This window comes from Odocoileus virginianus, chromosome 32 (genome assembly GCF_023699985.2).
Source record: "Odocoileus virginianus isolate 20LAN1187 ecotype Illinois chromosome 32, Ovbor_1.2, whole genome shotgun sequence".
Lineage (NCBI taxonomy): Eukaryota > Metazoa > Chordata > Mammalia > Artiodactyla > Cervidae > Odocoileus > Odocoileus virginianus.
In genome coordinates, this window is record NC_069705.1 from 7,604,197 (window position 1) to 7,619,926 (window position 15,730).

Below are 15,730 nucleotides of genomic sequence, written 5' to 3' on the forward strand. Positions count from 1 at the left end.
GATTTTCAATTGCTTTGTTTTAGATCTGCTGAATTAGAACCCCTATGAGTGAAGTGTGGATGTTAAATGCATAAGGTGGGCAAAGAACGGCTGGTGTCCCGGCAGGATTGAGAACAAGAGCTCTGGGATGTGTCTATTTTTAGGCTGGCAGAAAATGTCCACATTGTCAAAACAAAGTTTCATTTACTATGCTAACCTAAAGATATATTAATAGTGAAAGTCTTTTTTCATTTAATTTATGGAAAAATGACCTTATAATAGCAATAACAAAGATAAAACCAACAAATCCCATAACCCTGATAAATGACTCACTTGTTTTCATTTCCTCTCTTTACAGCTGGTCTGTCCTCAGGTTTCAGAGGCGTGTGACCTTGGCGGTGACACAGGGTCCCGTACTCAAAAGACCCCCACAAGCTCCATAGCTGGTCATGCTTTATCCTTGTATGATTCTGCATGAAATTTTACACAGCTCTGAGTCCAGGGTTGATTTGCAGCTGTGTTCTCTCTTTACTTGAGAATATATGACAGGTATTTTTTCATGCCATCTTATGCTGTCATATCATCTTCGAGACTATTAGTTTTTATGGTTATATAATACTAAATTATATTTAGAATTAAGCTCACATTCCCTTACCTTAATTTTACCCATATTAGATTGCCTCTCGATTTTCATTAATATGTAATTCTGTACCAATGAGAATCTCTGTGTATTCAGCTTTATCGTTTGAAAATTTTACTTGGGACAGTTTGTTTGAATAGGGACCCCTGGGCTGGGATGATTATACTTCTCAGCTTGCCTAGGACAGAGTTGGCTTATGCCTGATGTATTCATTAACTGCACCCCCTTTTGATCTGAGAAGGGCTCCCATGTGGGCTATAAATTTCATGGTTTTCTTGGCTATAGCTGGTATTACGCCTATTGAGCACTTTTAGAAGGGAGAACTGGTAAAATCAAATGGCAGTAATAAAGTATTTTATATAACATTGAGCATAACCATTTTAGAAAATACAATAAGGTGAAAAGAAAAGCTTCTTGGGCTTCCCTGATGGCTGAGTGGTAAAGAATCCATCTGCCAATGCAGGAGACACGAGTTCAACGCCTGGTCCTGGAAGATCCCCATGTCGCAGAGCAGCTGAGGCCGTGCTCCACAGCTGCTGAGTCGGGGCTCCAGAGCCGCGACTTGCAGCTCTCGAGACCGTGCGCAGTAGCTTCTGAAGCCCCGGTGCTCTAGAGACTGTGCTCTGCGATGCCCACCCCAACTCGAGAAAGCCCATGCGCAGCAGCAAAGAGCTCAGCTGAAAATAAATAACCAGAAAACAAATAAACCTATACAAGAGAAAAGCTTATTTAGAAGGATTATCAAAATAGTTTTCAATTTTTCCACACAGTCACGTAATTAAGAAGAATGGAACGAATTAAATGGCAATAATATTTAGAGGCGTTCTTAAAATTCTTAGCAGATGTGTGACTATTACTGTCCCATGGTGGTGAGAAATACCACTTAAAAATCAAGATGTTATGCTTATTTTTAAAATCCACAGATGATTTTGGTATTGGATTAAAATTTCATCAATTCTGATATGACCAATTTAAAATTGGTGATAATTTCAGGATGGACTTTAAGGTTTCTCTCTGCTTTATCAAGGAAAAATAGGACTTTGCTAAGTGAGGAATAGTATTTATACATAAGAATATAGGAAGAGATGGCTGTTCACGTTGGAGCGTAAAAACCTTAAAGAGCTTCAATGATTGTACTTAAATAACCAAAATGAAATGACTTGGTAAGCAGGGCTTTGTAGCTGGTTGGATTCATGCTTTGACTTGCTAATTCAAATAATTCTTATCTATTCATTAAATTCGAGTCTTTGCCAAGTATGATTAGTATCAATACATCTAGTTCCAATTAGTATATGAACATGACCTTGGCAAAGCCTCACTTCTTTAAAAGTAGTGCATCATCATTACATTAATTCTTCCCATTCCAGAAGACTTGTCCCTTGAATTTGTTCCAATTTTTTTTATATTTTTCTAGAGGTTGTATTTTCAGGATAAAGGGGAAAAAAAGCAAACCATGCAAGTGTTCCTAAGACTTGAGTTTGGCTGTGACCTTGGTGAAACCAAAGTGCAGTCCAGGATTTACAGGGGAGGGAGCTTTGGACTGTCTCCTCCCTCTGGAAAAAAGACACATGGAGGTTGGGAGTGTTTGCCGGGGGTCATCTGTACTTGCCTGCAGTGTGAAGGCCACTGGGGAGATTGGAGAGGCTGCTCCCGGAAGATTCCAGAGCTTTGAGGGTTTGATGGAGTGCACACACTGCCAAGTCTGAGACAGCATTATTTTAATCTTATCTTCTACACCGATTAGCTCTGGGACCAAGAGCATGTTCATCTTCTCTGAGACTCCGTTTCATTGTGTTTTGGTAAACACATTTCTCCCCACAGTTCCTGGGTGGTAAGTTTAGATTGTGTCCTCAAAAGAGCAGGAAAAGGCAAGGGGTGCCTGGGAGGAGAGACAGCCAGGAAAAACCATGCAAGCTGGGGTTTTGTGTAATTCTCCTCGGGGAGAACTGATCCCCATGCTGGAGGCGAGGAGGCAGGCGACCTCTGGGCCGGCTTAGCCCCCTTGATCAGCGGGATCGGAGCGGATGACTGCTCCTCTCCCAGCGGGTCCCAGGTGCCCCTTCCTCCGCTGTGTCCACCAGGCGTCTCCATTTCTTCTCTGTAAGCCGGTTCGTCAGTACTATTTTTCTAGGTTCCATATACATGCATTAATACCCAATATTTGTTTTTCTCGTTTTGATTTACTTCACTCTATCATCTGGAGGGGTGGGATGGGGTGGGAGGGCGGTGTGAAGGGGAGGGCTACATATGTCATTATGACTGACTTGCATTGATGAGGGTGGAGAACACTGCCACATTGTAAAGCAATTATCCTCCAGTTAAAAAATAAATACAAGGAATTGATTAAATTATTTTTTTAAAAAAACAACACCACACAATAGTGGATGCTTGGCCATTTTGCCCTTGTCAGGGGCAGGTGACTTGTAGGTCAGGGCGTCAGAGGCTGTGACTTGGAGGTGATCGGTGAGAAGCAGTGGGGAGAGGGAGCACCCTCACTTTCTGAGGGCAGAAACCAGGAGAGAGGGGGCGGAGTGCCTCCAAGGAGGGGTCCATGTGGGCGATAAACTACTCCCGAGCCTGGATTTGCACCTTAGGCCTTGAGTTTTTGATTCAGTGGCCTCTGAAAAGCCCCTTTCATTCATGAAATCCTGCCTCTTTCCCCTTTGTTTATTGAGTGCTGACCAGGTGCTCGGAGTTTAGGACGGGGATACTCACACAGTTGAGTGAAACTGTTAAGGCTGATTGACGACCCCGCCTGGTTAAGCTGGCCTTGTTCTGCAAGGGACAACCAAAGTCTTCTTCCTGGGAAGCAAGGCGCAGATGTCGTGGGCTCCTGGGTCTGGGGCTGGATCCGCTTTGCAAATCCAGCGCCCACCTTCAGAGCCCGCCTGCCCCGCTGCTCCTGTCCCACCCACACTGTGGGCTGCTCTGAGGGTCCCTTCTCGGGAAAGGGGACTGGAGGCCGCCTACCCACACCCTCGTCCTTCTCGGCCGTCGTGCCACAGAACTCGCTTTGGTTTCCTTGGCGTGAGGGCAGCACTCTCCTTCAGCCGGTGCCTCATCCCGGTTGCTGTCGGCACCGACTCCCGGGATGAGGAGGCCTCGCTCTGCGCACCCAGGGTGTCTGACCCCACCCCGAAGTCTGGGGGTTGTTTCTTTGTCCACCACGGGCCTGACAGCCTCTGGCCGTTGACACCTGCCTGGAGGCGGGTGAAAACAGACACAGTGGGGTCAGGCAGGTAGTGAGCGGAAACACCAGGAATTCAAGCCCGGGTGAACTGACCCCAGCGTCTGTTCACAGCTGCCCGCTGTTGGTTATCTCAACAGCACTGTCTAGCGTCTAGCGCTGCGTGTTCTCGAGAAGATCCAGTTCAGCCCACACTGCATGGCTTTGTCTGCCGTCTGGTTTTCCTCCTGCCTCAGGAAGCTTTTAGAATCAGCAATATATTGCTAGGGTTCTAAATTCACACTGTGTCTTGAGTTAGGTCTTTTCCTCCACACTTTCAGTGAGTCAATCCTTTCAATTTTTTCAGTTCTTGAATTTTTTTAAAAATTCATTTCTAAGGCTGACTTTCCTGTTTATCCATCCTTTTTTAATGGAAAACGAAATCCTACATATTTGACCTTCTGGACCGATTCTCTGATTCTTTTCTCTCATGTCTTTCATCTTTCGGTCTTACTCTTTGGGGAATTTCCTCAATTTTCTTTCTGTGAACTTTTAGTTTGGGCAAATATTTAAATTTCAAGGAATCTTGCTTGTTTTATATCATCCTGCTTTCTTGAAAAATAGATTTAATATATTGTCAGATTTGCTCTGATGCCACCAATTAGAAAGTGTTGAAGTTCTCTTTCATTTCTAGCACCGCTTCTTCTTTTTTTAAAATGAAATTTTCTTTGTACATACTGGTCTTTCTCTTTCACATGGAAAACTTTTTATAAATACCTGGTGATTCCCAGTTGTATCTTTATATTTTAAAATGAGGTGCTGAAAGTTACTGGGGAGTTCTGTTGCCAAGTTGGAGCTTATTGATAGGTGTCTCTTATTGATAGGTGATGTAGTGGGAGCTGACCTGCCCTGGGACTCCCCAGATGTGGAAAGGTGGAGGCACTTTATATATGTGTGTGTGTGTGTGTGTGTGTGTGTGTGTGTGTGTATAGTTAATAAATTTTTAATGTATCTTTACTTTTAGTTAATGACTCACATTTTCTCTAAAGTATTCAGCATCACTGTTTTTCTCCACTGCTTCTTTCTTTTTTAAAAAACATTTATTGGTATATTGTTGATTTATGATATTGTGTTAGCTTCCGGTTACAGAAAAGTGAGTCAGGTATACATTTGCATGTATCCACGCTTTTTTAGATTCCTTTCCCGTTTGGTCATCATAGAGTGTTGAGTAGAGTTCCCTGTGTTATACAGAGGTTCTTATTAGTCATTTGTTTTTATAAACAGAGTTCCCTGTGTTCTGTATAGCAATATTCTATGATGACCTGTGTGGGAAGTGTTTATGTCAATCCTAGTCTCCCAGTTTGAGGCTCTTTATCTCATCCAAAGCAGAAGTTTCCGAGTTCTCGCCTGGGAGAGCCGATCCCTCTGTGAAGAATCCCACGTGAAGCTGCGGTACTTGTCACATCATGTATTGTCTGTTCTAGCCACTGTGGCTGAATAACAGCTGCCCCCAAAACTTAGTGGCTTAAAGCAATCCTTTGTTACCTCTGAGGGTTTCAGTGGGTCAGAAAGTTGGTGGCTGACTGGTGTTTGGGTTTGGGACTGCTCACAAGTTGGGGCCGCGGTCATCTGAAGGCTTGACTGGGGTTGGAGGATGCGCGTCCACGGGGACTCGCTCATATGCTGGAGAGTTGGTGCTGGAGCTGGTCTCACCACGCGGCCTGACCACAGAGCTGCTTGAGCACCCTCACGGCATGGCTTCTCCAGAGTGAGCCGCCCAGAGGACAAAGCGGGGGTGTGCAAAGCCTCTGAAGACCGAGCCTCAGACATCATCCCTTGGCACTTCTGCTGTATTCTGCTGGCCCCCAAAGAGCCATTCTCTGTTTAAGGTGACAGGAGACTAAGTGAACACCAGGAGGTAAGTATCGCTGGAGTCGGTCTTGCACGACGGGCACCATGCAGACTTCCCGCTTGTCTCCCTGAGTTCAGGGGTGCGTCTTACTCCCACTTTCTGATGGCAGTCTGTAATTCGGGGCCCCGGGGGCCCTGCAGGAAGACTGGCTGGGATTCCTCCTCCCGTCTCTCAGGGTTTTCTTGAAATCACCTGTCAGCCAGGAGATTCCCTCCTGTTTGTTCTTTTTCTGATGGTAGATGCACATGTTTTCCATCACTATCCTTAATGAGTTATTAGAAGGAAGGAGAGAGAAATGTATATGGTCAACTTGTCACTTTTAACTTGAAGCCAGAAACTGTGTTTCTAATACTGTTTCCAGAATGGGACATAATTTTATTTCATGGGCTGATTTTCTGATTGTCTCTATGAATAAATTACCTTCCCTAATACCTAAGAACAACCTGTTAGTCCAGTTGATATTAAAGGATTTTTTAAGAAGCTTCAGTTTGTCTATCAGACACAAATACTACTGGGTGCTGTAAGCTGCTCAACACAGATTTTTTTAGCCTTACTTTTATATTAATGTAAAATTAGCACTGCAATTTGCAGTAGGTTTCATGCCGTGGAGTTGACACTGTACTTCAGAAGGGAGAGGGAAAGATGAGCTTGATGACTGGTGATCCTGTCACTTTTGTGGCTGCAACAACTCTACAATGCAGCTTTTTCTATCATTAGAAGCATCTCCTTTCACCACCAAATACAATTTGCTTGTAAATATTCATAGCTCCCCCTTCCCCAGGCTTTTTGTTACACAGGCCTTCGTCTACCCTGGTGTAGTCCTCTGTCTAATTTTTCTTTCCTTTTTGGTTAATAAAGGATACACATTTTTCTTTTGAAACCACTAAGAAATTAAGTTTAGAAGAGCCAAAAATATCTGATATTAGAGATAGGTTCACGTCCATATTTTTCTTTTTTTTTGTTTAAAAAGCCCAACTATGACTGAGTGACTGAAAGACTAAACAATTTTAATTGATGACTTAGAAAGCAATTTAACTTAGAAAACAATTTAAATTGACAGCCTAGAAAATGCACACAATCAGAAATAAAAATAATAAACAAAAATCAGCCACAATTTTACCACTTTCTTCTTGGTATATATCCCTTTGATTTGTTTTTTATACATATGTGCTCATTATTCTCTCTATTAATTTTGTCACTTAATGGTTTATTATGACCATCTTTCCTTATTAAGAAATATAAGCCAGCTATTTGTCAATTATATGTCAATAAAACTGAAATTAAAAAAGGAACATAAGCCTAAATGATCAATTTTAATGTCAGTATACAATTCCATTATTTTATTGAATAAAATAATGTATTTAACCCATTCCTTATTGATGGATATTTAGGTTGCTATAAAATCTTAGTTATAATAAACAGTGCTGTGATAAATATTCATATTTATCATGTATACACAGGAACACACAAACTTACCCACACCCTGACTTTGACTATTTTGGAAAGGTAGATCCTTTGAAGCAGAATTTCTGCACTGTAGGCTGTCAGTCAGGTCAGTTCAGTTCAGTCACTCAGTCGTGTCCGACTCTTTGCCACCCCATGGACTGCAGCACGCCAGGCCTCCCTGTCCATCACCAGCTCCCAGAGTCTACTCAAACTCATGTCCATCAAGTCGGTGATGCCATCCAACCATCTTGTCCTCTGTCGCCCCCTTCTCCTCCCACCTTCAATCTTTCCCAGCATCAGGGTCTTTTCCAATGAGTCAGTTATTCATGTCAGGTGGCCAAAGTATTGGAGCTTCAGCTTCAGCATCAATCCTTCCAATGAATATTCAGGACTGATTTCCTTTAGGATGGACTGGTTGGATCTCCTTGCAGTCCAAGGGACTCTCAAGAGTGTTTTCCAACACCGCAGTTCAAAAGTATCAATTCTTCAGCACTCAGCTTTCTTTGTAGTCCAAGTCTCACATCCATACATAACCACTGGAGAAACCATAGCTTTGACTAGATGGACTTTGTCAGCAAAGTAATATCTCTGCTTTTGCATATGTTGTCTAGATTGGTCATAACTTTTCTTCCAAGGAAGAAAAGTAACTTTCTTTCTTTTAATTTCATGGCTGTAGTCACCATCTGCAGTGGTTTTGGAACCCCAAAAATAAAGTCTGTCACTATTTCCATTGTCTCCCCATCTATTTTCCATGAAGTGATGGGACCAGATGCCATGATCTTAGTTTTCTGAATGTTGAGTTTTAAGCCAAATTTTTCACTTTCCTTTTCCACTTTCATCAAGAGGCTCTTTAGTTCCTCTTCACTTTCTGCCATAAGGGTGGTGTCATCTGCATATCTGAGGTTATTGATATTTCTCCCGGCAATCTTGATTCCAGTTTGTGCCTCATCCAGCCCAGCATTTCTCATGACGTACTCTGCATATAAGTTAAATAAGCAGGGTGACAATATGCAGCCTTGACATACTTGTTTCCCAATTTGGAACCCGTCTGTTGTTCCATGTCCAGTTCTGTTGCTTCTTGACCTGCATGCAGATTTCTCAGGAGGCAGGTCATGTGGTCTGGTATTAACATCTCTTGAAGACTTATCCACAGTTTGTTGTGATCCATACAGTCAAAGACTTTGACGTAGTCAATAAAGCAGAAATAAGTGAAGCCTATCCCTTTTCCAGTGGATCTTCCAGACCCATTGCAGGTGGATTCTTTACCAAATGAGCTATCAGGGAAGCCCATGAGACATTTTAGGTGAACAAAATAGGCAATACATAGTTTGATTCTATTTTTTTTTTTTGTATATCTGCACACATAGGAAAACAATTCACCAAAGAATCAGAAGTGACTACCTCTTAGCAGGGCAATCCACTCCAGTATTCTTGCCTGGAGAATGCCCTGGACAGAGGAGCCTGGGGAGCTGCAGTTCATGGGGTGCAAAGAGCTGGACACGACTGAGCAACTGGGCACAGCACATGGTGGGGATGGAAAGTGTTCCTTCCCTTAGAGCGTCCGGGACGCTTCAGTTATTTAGGGATGCACATTACTTTAGGCGTTCTCTGAGATAGAGGGTTACAGTTGGGAATTGTCCCAAAGAGGGTCCGCTACACTTGTAGCTCTCCTTCTGGTCAAAGCTGAAAACTGGGGAGGTGGGCAGATCTCTTTGCATCTTTTTAAAAATCATCATCATTGTTATTTTTGTTTACTTTTTGTCTGCAGTGCATGCATGCAGGATCTTTGTTCCCCAATCATGGATTCAGTTGTGCCCCCTGTAGTGTAAGCACATAGTCCCAGCCACTGATCCACCCGGGAAGTTCCTCTCTTTGCATCTTAATACAAGTTCCAAGGAGAGCTTTATCCACTGCTGTGGCTTAGAACATGAACAGCTATCACCAGGGAAGAAACTCTTGACCCAGAAAAAGTGCCATGAGTGAGATATGGGAGTTAGCTCTGGTACAACCATGAAATGACGTCAGTTCATTTCTGTCTCTGGTGACTTGGGAGAGCCCAGAGGAGTGGTCTCCCTGAGATCTTTTCAGAGTTTCCATGAAGCCAAAACTATTTTCATAATTATACTAAGATGTTATTTGCCCTTCACTCTCATTTTCTCATGAGTATGCAGTGGAGTTTTCTAGAGACTAAATGATGTGTGATATTTCAACAGAGTGAATGCAGAAGCAGATGGCATAATCCAGTTGTCATTGATTAAACCAAGCATTGAAGAGATTTGCAAAAATATAAAACAATGCTATTCTCTCGCTACTTATTTTGTTTTGGAAAATAGAGTCATTTTTCATTAAATAGGTTACTTATGGTGTCAGAATGAGTTTATTATTTTTCATTTATAAATGAATAAGTATTTCAAATTTTTTATTTTAATTTCAAATGTGGTAAATTTTGAGAAATATTTACCCACATGAGCAAAAGTCTTTTGGGGTTCCTGGATAATTATTATAGTATAAAAAGGTCCTGAGATGAAGCAGTTTGAGAACCAATGATGTAACGAAAAGAGACCGAACAGAACCCTAGGAAATGGCAGTGCCTAGAGATGCAGAATTTCTCGTGACCAATGGGCATTTGACAGTCTATATTATTATAGATACTTGATTCCAAACTACTTTTAAAGTAGAATGAATACATTCTAAGAGCAGTTAAAAATTTCCCTCGAACCTTTTAAGCAAAACCAGACACAATGCCAAATAATTAATGAAAAGGAAAATTCGGACTCATGCCTCTAAAGAATTTAGCAGGACAGGAATTGAGAGGTAAATGATCATGCCTTGTAATGGTTCAGTTTTCCATTTTTTAATTTATTTTTTAAAGGCTTTTTGATTTGGACCATTTTTTAAAAAGTCTTTATTGAATTTGTTAGAGTAAGCTTTGGTTTTATATATAAATATTTTTTGGCTACAAGACATGTGGGGTAAGAGCTCCCTGACCAGGGATCAGACTCACGCCCCCTGCTCTGGAAGGTGAGGTCCTAACCACTGGACCACCAGGGAAGTCCTGGTGCAATCCTTTAAAATACGGATAAATGTGAATTTAGCTAGTGAGCCTTGAAGGTTTCTGGAAAATTCCTATTTTTATTTTGAAATTGTCATCTAGCTAAATTCATGAATACTTTGTTAAGCTCCCTTCTTCATTTTTTTTTCTGTATCTTATGTGCCAGCAGTTAGAATGCATTGTTTTAACTGATATAAAGAAAAAAGAGCGGCTCAGATACAAAGCCAATGTAATAGTCATTAAAAAAAAAAAAGCAGATTCTCAAAATAGCATGGATGCTTGTGTATGTAGATTGATAGTATGTTTAACTACAACCTTTCAGCAGCGTGCCCCTGATCATATGCCCGATTCATCTTTATGGGTCATGATTAACAGCAGGACCTATTCGTACCTGTTTAGTTTGTGAGGATTGGGTAACAATAGGTGAGAGACTACAGTGGTAACATTAAGATTCAAGAGTCTTTACAAAGGCAGGTCTTGGGAATAACATTTCATGAATTGCCCATGTAGTTTTCAATCAGTAACTAACCTCTAATTATTCTGTAAGCTCCTCCTGAGGCATGCATTTCTTAAAATAACACTGATCATGTTTATATTGCAAAAGGAATACATATTCATTGTAGAAAATATAGTCAAGTATGGAGATGTGAAAGAATTAAGTATCAGAGGCACATTCTTCTCACAAAGATCACCCTATTAATTTGGTATGTATCTGGTTAGCATTTTTGACATGTAAATATACACATATTTTTTCTTTTGCAAAAATGGGACCATACTGCAGATACTGTTTTGTAACTTGCTTCCCCCGAAACAGTATTTCATTAACATTTTTCTTTCAAGTATACTTTTTTTTTGCTCAGATGGTAAAGAATCTGCCTGCAATGCGGGAGAACTGGGTTCGATTCCTGGGTCAGGAAGATCTCCTGGAGGAGGGCATGGCAACCCACTCTGGTATTCTTGGCTGGAGAATCCCATGACAGAGGAGTCTGGCGGGCTACAGCCCATGGGGCCGCAAAGAGTGGGACATGACTGAACAACTCAGACTATACTTTTTCTTAGTACTCACATTACCTAAAGTTCTCCAGATATTTCTACTGCTATTCTCTTAGATTGTACAAGTATATCATACTGTCTTGAAGGTTATATCACTCAAGGTTTTCATTGCAAACAGCAGTGGCTAAATTTCCCAGAAAAGGAGTTTACTGGGAACATTGGCAGCTCCCAGGATGGGGGTAATAAGATGGACCAACCAGACTCAGAACATGGAAAACAAATGCCCACAACAATGAAACACTAGATTTCTCCCTAAATATGTGTGCAGTTAAAAATTTAGTCCTGCCTGCCCAACCCTGCAGAATTTATCCCATTCACTTAGAATTGAGAGGAAATAGATGTTTGTGAAATGTCAAAGTGGTAAAAGATGAACAACTGATACAAATGGGAAAGACTCCTGCAGATCAAGCCAGAGGGTTGTTATGTCATGAGACCAACAGACCAAAGACCCCTTGGCTGGCTACACTGGGAGTCAGATTTGAGACAGGCTGATTTCATCTCTCCCCTGTGGCAGTTGACGGAGCACACACATTGCCGTTCATTATTTAAGCGATGGGCATGACCACACTGTGGGCTCCCTAGAGGAGGCTTTGAAAGCCAGCTGGAAACTAGGCCTGGACAGCCTCAGTGGTGATGCTTAGTCTGTGGCAGCGTGGAAAAGCAGCGAGGGTGAGCTCAGCACGTGAAGGGTCCTCCGAGGTAAGGCTGTGCTGTGTGGCAAGGGCCCAGTCGCCTTTCATCTCCCACCCCCCGCCTCGAAGCTGCTGTCTGAAACCACGTGTTAGCCTGACTGATACTATAGCTTGACATCAGGCCTTTTGAAATAGAAGATGAATTCTAGGGGGTATGAGAGGAAACATGCCATTTTGAAAAGCCATATTCTACCAAAACCATTGCATAACAGCATCCTGAAGCACTAAGAAGGACTTGGAGAAGAGATAGCGCCTTGAGAACGGAATTTCTCTTAGCTTTCTTTAAAGTTCTGATGAGTTCTAGAGGCACGTACCCTAGGTTGGTGCAGTAAAACTGGATCTCCAGTAACTGTTCTGCATGGAGAGGTTGTCTTCCCTATAGCGCTGCGCTCTTAGTGGTGGCAAAAAATACAAATCCCTCCTCCTCTTCCCCCCTCCCCAACCTCCATCCCCCAGAAGTGAGCCCCTCATGATGCCTAACTCAAAATGGGAGCTTGCCAAGGAAATCAGTGCCCTAGTCTTTTTTTAATCCACATGTTTCCTTGGAAAATAAGGCCTTCAAAGAGTTGTCAATAAAAAGTAAAGAAATGGGCAGTAAAAGGAATAAGAAAAAAGAGGCTACGACCCCTGCTGAGCATCTCCTGGACCACTTTGCACGTATCTTCTCAGTTCACGCTCGGGTGCCTTCTCCTAAGAAGGTGTTAGAGTTTCCATCTTATAGAAGAGGTGGCAGAGGTTCAGAGAGGGAGAGACTTGCCCATGAAGAGGAGGTACCAGATGCAAATTGTGTTTTTTCCCACTGCAGACTGTTTCAACACAATCCTTGTGTTGGGGAGGAGCGTCAAGGAAAAGGAAAGTGGTCAAGGACACTGTGCTGATGGAGAGGAGGAGAAGCGTGACCATTTCACGACATCTGTCACATTTGTTGGTGTTAACACCTCTATTTGTAATTGACCACAATATAACACAAAAGGGAAAATTACATAGATGTAAAGGACTGATTATTTACTGATTTTGTTTTTAAAATAAAAAAAATCACTTATTTGCTTTTGACTGTGCTGGGTCTTTGCTTGCTGCGCTGGTTTTTCTCTAGTTGTGGGGAGTGGGGACCGCTCTCTAGTTTCAGCGCAGACTTTGCATTGCGGTGCCCTCTTTTGTTGTGGAGTACACGCTCAAGAGCTCAGTTCAGTTCAGTGCAGTCGCTCAGTCATGTCCGACTCTTTGTGACCCCATGGACTGCAGGCCAGCCTCCCTGTCCATCACCAGCTCCCGGAGTTTACTCAAACTCATGTCCATCGAGTCAGTGATGTCACCCAACCATCTCATCCTCTGCCGTCCCCTTCTCCTCCTGCCCTCAATCCCTCCCAGCATCAGGGTCTTTTCCAATGAGTCAGCTCTTCGCAGCAGGTGGCCACAGTATTGGCGCTTCAGCTTCAGCGTCAGGCCTTCCAGTGAACACCCAGGACTGAGCTCCTTTAGGAGGGACTGGCTGGATCTCTGGCTTCAGGAGTGGTGGCCCCGGGCTCTGTAGCACAGGCTCGATAGTTGCGGCCCACAGGCTCAGCGCTCCACGGCGGGGGGACCTTCCCTGGCCAGGGACTCCGTGTCTCCTGCATTAGCAGGCGGGTTCTTTGCCACTGAGCCATCAGGGATGACCCTACTGAGTTTACTTAACAACATGGTCACTAACTGCTAATGTGAAGGCTCTGTGGCTCAAATATTCATGCTCTTCACATAGTCAGACGTATCTGTGGTACTCCTTTCCACTCTCGGCTAAGCTTTGTAAATGGCCGTATCTGTTTATCTATCAAGCTTCCATTAGTTTCTTTCCTCATATGTATACATGTCTGTTTATATACACTCACACACATACGCACACACTCAAAAAGAGGTTTTGATTCTTGGAGCAACTTTAGGTTTTTGCTATTTAAAGCAACATAATAATACGTTTTGATTATAAGAAAAATTCTTGCTGATTGGTAAAAAGTTTGTAAGTGGGACAAAAATCAGTATCACCCAAATCTTATAAATTGGTGGAAACCCCTGTTAGCAGGTTCTATTTCTGTACATTCTAAAGACTATATGTTTGGGGAAAAACTTTCCTGTTTTGAGATAATTATAGAGTCACAAGAAGCTAACAAAAATAGCACAGAACTGTCCTGCATACCCTTATCCAGTTACACCCACCAGTCACATCTCATACAACTATAGTCTAATCCCCAAATCCAAGCAATTGACATTGGTAAAACGCATGTGTATAGTTCTGTCAGTTTAATCACATGAATATATTCATGCAACCATCCCCACAGTGAAAATTGTCTATGTAATTTTTAAAATTCTGTATAATATATTCTGTATAATATGCCTATAACTTTTTTCTTCCTTTAACAATATAGTGCCCTGAGAACATTTTTCGGTGCAGTGAATAACTCCTATAATGATTATATTTTTGTCTGTGTCATATTCCATTGTGCTCACACACAAAGCATCTTGGACACTTTGTTTACAGTAAGCAGGATTAGGGAGTCAGTGGCTTAGGGGCATGTTAAAGGTACCTATGGCATGCTGATACTCACTTCTCTCACTTCTTGAGATAGTGTATCAATGCCTACTCATATGAGCAGAGTGAATGACTGGCTCACTAACCAGTGCCTTGGCCAACATAGGTATTCGTAGTAAAGGAAATCAATACCTTTTTGGTAAGGTGAAACGTGTTGTTTTATTGTGCTTTAATTTGCTATGTGTGATTGATAGTAAGGTTGAATGTTTCTTATGCTTATTGAAGATTAATGTCTTGATTATAAATTTTTTATTCCTATACTTATGCCAATTTTTTTCTATAGAGGATTTTTTTTTTTTCGTTATATATTTGTAAGCATCACTTATCTATGAGGGACATTACCCACTATTGCATACATAGTGAATTTTTTTTTTTTTTTTTGGTAGGTTTGTTTGAATTTGTTGCTGGGTTTTAAATTGTGTTTATAATGATTTTGTTGCGTAGAAGTTAATAATTTTCTTAAATCAATCTTTTTTTTTAGTTTCTTCCTTTGGAGAATCTTTTTCCACACTGAAATAATCAAGTTGTTTTCTTTTTGTTCTTTTAGGATTTTCAAAAAATGGTTAAACCTTTTAAAATACTTGCTGCTGTCTGTTTTAGTGTACAGTATAAACTAAGTATCTAGTTAACTTTAAATTGTTATCTATCCAAGCAACAACTTTTAAAATCCTTTCATTAATCTGAAATCTTTCATTTATCATATATTAAAATCATACATATGCCGCACGAAGGATAGAAAGTGGAAAGTGGGTTTGAACTCATAATCATCTGCTCCATTTCCTTGCTCATTCATTCCTCCACTGACTCATTCCACAAACATTCATTCAATCCCCACTCTGTGCTTTAGATGCAGTGGTTAAAATGATGCTCAAGATGGACAGGTACTTGTCATAGGACTCTTTTTCTTTTAGGAGTGGGCTGGGGAAAGCAAAAGGTTATAGTAAAAAAGTTAAAAAAGAAAAACTTAAGTAGATGATGTATGAGGAGTGAGTACTGCTCCTGACCTCACACCCTAGCCCGAGTCCCCACCGGGTCTTGCCTGGATTACTGCAGTGGTTTTCTAATCTGGCCTCTTTTAGTCTATTCTTCTGGCAACCATCAGAGTAATGTTTCTAAACCGCAAGTCAGATCGCCCAGTTCCTCTGCTCCAAACCCTCTGATGGCCCACTCTTCCTTTTCTGTTGCTAGGTAACAAATGACTACACAATAGCAGCTTGGACCAGCGCCATC